Source organism: Pseudophryne corroboree, chromosome 1 (genome assembly GCF_028390025.1).
Source record: "Pseudophryne corroboree isolate aPseCor3 chromosome 1, aPseCor3.hap2, whole genome shotgun sequence".
Lineage (NCBI taxonomy): Eukaryota > Metazoa > Chordata > Amphibia > Anura > Myobatrachidae > Pseudophryne > Pseudophryne corroboree.
In genome coordinates, this window is record NC_086444.1 from 144,701,760 (window position 1) to 144,704,926 (window position 3,167).

At 40.2% G+C, this 3,167-nt stretch overlaps 1 pseudogene; it reads right to left on the reverse strand.

Annotated features, from left to right (window-relative positions):
- Positions 1 to 2,366: 2,366 nt before the first annotated feature.
- LOC134934412 (5S ribosomal RNA) lies at positions 2,367 to 2,485 on the reverse strand (annotated as a pseudogene).
- Between the last annotated feature and the right edge of the window lie 682 nt (positions 2,486 to 3,167).

Genomic DNA, 3,167 nt, shown 5'->3' on the forward strand with positions numbered 1-3,167 from the left:
ATGATGTCCCCTGTTTCTCCAAATGAAGGCATGCCACCTTTGCTGGGGAGGGAGGAGGCTAGGCTCTCCATCAGAAGTGGAGATTTCCTGGCCTCTGGGCTGAAGCTTCGGCAGCCGGCTTGTGCAACCTTATGTGTCGTGCAGCCAGCTGATGATGTTGCAAATGATCCGATGCATCCTAGGATGCAGGTGAAATCAGTAATACAGCAGGAGGCGTGACATAAACCAATATTTATTAACAGTGTTTTATACGATACTGTAATGAGAGAGTTTCATTCCCATCTGTCCCTACCCCAGTGGAGCTTACAATTTATAGTCCCTAGCAGACAGATGCACAGAGATACGCAAACCATGCTTAATTACAGTACATGTTCTGTCCCATCCAGTAGAGGAGAGTACCCGGAAGGTAGGTGCAGGTTGACACTCTGGGGGTAAGGGGGGGTCATTAGGGTCCGTCCCCCAGGAATGCAATATCAAAATCGCACCAACATGCAACTGAGCCATCTTGTAGCACATCCAGCCCATGTCACCGGGAAGTGGGCAGGGTGCAGTAAGGTGACCTGGCCTCCTAGGACTCTGGGAGGGACTCATTATGTTATTGAAGTGTGGGAAGAGACAAGGCAGTCCTATGCAAACAAGAGGAGACAATACAAACATCACACACATTGGAGTTCTGTTGGGAAATTAAATTGTGAGCTATGTAGTCTGGTTACTGCAGCTCACCCTCACACATTTTATTATTCAATTTAGTTCCACATTTATGATGGTGTCCCAGAAGGCAAGTATTGCTTTGCCAAATTGATCATATCCGTAACTCCTCTCTCCTAAAACTCAGGCTTGTAAAATGGAAAATAACATACTGGCATACCAGATCTTCCCGCACTGTTTGGAAAGTGGCACTCACCAGTTACAGGAACAAAATAAAAGGTACAAACTATAGTGCTGAGGGAATATTGTGTTCTCCTTGTCACTGCTAACGTGGTCTGACAGAAACAGCAGAGAGAGGTCAGGCAAAGTGCACACTAGAATCTAGTTTCTGAAATATAATGCTTTCTTTGTGGCACAACGCTGGATGTTTGTTAAAGCATGGGGATCTTTTATTATGAATTCCTTGAAGTGGAGTGATTTATGGCCCAGGATTAATAGTAATAAATCTTTTCTTTTCTTTTTTTATGGTACACTGGTGCAGGTTTTTTCTATGTTTGTTCTTTATTTTCCCTGTCTTTTTATATAGAGGCTCGCTTGATTTAAGAAGATGATACTGCTTAGTTTTTCTTCCAATAAATGATTTATGGTTTTATACAAGGCACATTCATTTTAGAAGTCAGAAGAGAAAAGTAAAAAAAATAATAATAAAAAGCTTTCAAAAAACTATTTTGCCTAATTCAAAGCATTGTGCAACCTGCGTCTGCCACTTATTGAAATAACCGTAGGATTACCTACTCCCTGCAGAGGTTCCTGAAGTTATCAAACCTACGCTCACCTCAGTGAACATTAAGGGCAGATTTACAATTACATGCAAGTCGACCACAATTGCTCTCCATGTGCACGGAACTACATGTGGATATTAGCCCATTTACAGGAGAGTAACACACATCTACACAACAGCACCACCATGATCCATCCGCTTGTAGAATACCTGTCATCACTATCAGCGCGCACTTGAACCAGCCCTATAGCTGAAATCAGATATATCACTGCATAGCCTGTAATTATAGCTACACACCCACAACACACCCTCACTTAACTTAGCCTAGCTAACGCTCCGTGACCTTCCAGTTATGTGGACAAAGCCGAATTGCCTGTAGTTGACCATAGTTGAGTATGAAGGAGGGAGAAAAAGAAAGCTCTTGTGTGGGCGCACTCTTATGAAACAATTAACATTAAATTATGACAGAAACATTAAAACGTATGTTTATTATTCAACTTTAAAATTGAAAGATATTCCCTATGTGATCCTAAATGGAGGTGTACAAATTAGAAAAAGGTGAGAGAAAGAATAATGGATATAGATTATATATATAACCTTAAAAAGATAAAAATGTTCTGGTCTGTTGAATCACACAAAAAGGATTTTAGAAAGGTTGCAGACACAAGATAGTCTAGCAGCCGTTTCACCTGACCAGTACAGATAATCTGTATTAATGAGACCAACCAAAGAGATCAGTACTATATATTGGAGAACCGCTTGGATTGGGTTAATACCAGATAATTAGATATTAACCTGTTAAAGAATTTTAGCAAATTAGGAATGTTTAGATCAATATACCCGCGACACTGGTAGAAGTGAAGGAGAAAAGTTGGAAATAGTACGTAGTGGTGATACTGCTGTTGGTGTCCACCCTTAAAAAAGGGGAATAGTCCGTACTCTACAAAACCGGGTATTCCCAGGGAGTCTCCTCTCAAGGTACTGACCTGGCCCGACGCTGTTTCGCTTCCAAGATCGGACGAGATCGGGCATTAGCAGCGTGGTATGATAGTAGAGAGACTATCTACCAATGAGAGTGCACCTATATAGGAATAGTAAGAGGATTTATAGAAAAGATAAGATCGAAAAGTGTGTGGATCTGCTTTCCACGTTAGGCAGGGTAAAAAGAATTGCCACACTGTGGCATCGTTAACCCTGGATCGAGGATGAGAGTCCAAAGAATGATAGTAGAGGAGAGAAAAAAAAAAAATAATAAGATAAAGATGGAGAACTGAATAATAAGTAGGTTAGAATAAATTGATTTGATCTGCAATCTGCAGGATTGATGAGCTATAATAAACACAAAAAATCCTAGCTGTGTAATTCACATATACCTTTCTGTTTTCCTTGATCCATTATTGGGGGCAGTATCACAGAAGTAATAATCATGACTGAAGTTAGAGAGTGATATCAGACCATTTTGTGTACCCCACTATTCCTCATGTTGAAAAATGGGTGTAGTACTGTGAGTGGATCTAGTCTGCAATCTATAAGATTATCTGGCTATAATAGGTACAGAAATTCTAACAGCATGATATACAGTATAAATCAGAATGTCTGAATAAGATAGGCACTAATAACAAAGATAATGGAGACTCAAAGTCATATATATGTAAAAAAGGGGGGTAAATGATACTCAAGATATCAGGTATGGAGACAAATGGTAGTAAATACTGCTCCAAAGAAGATCTCGTCCAGA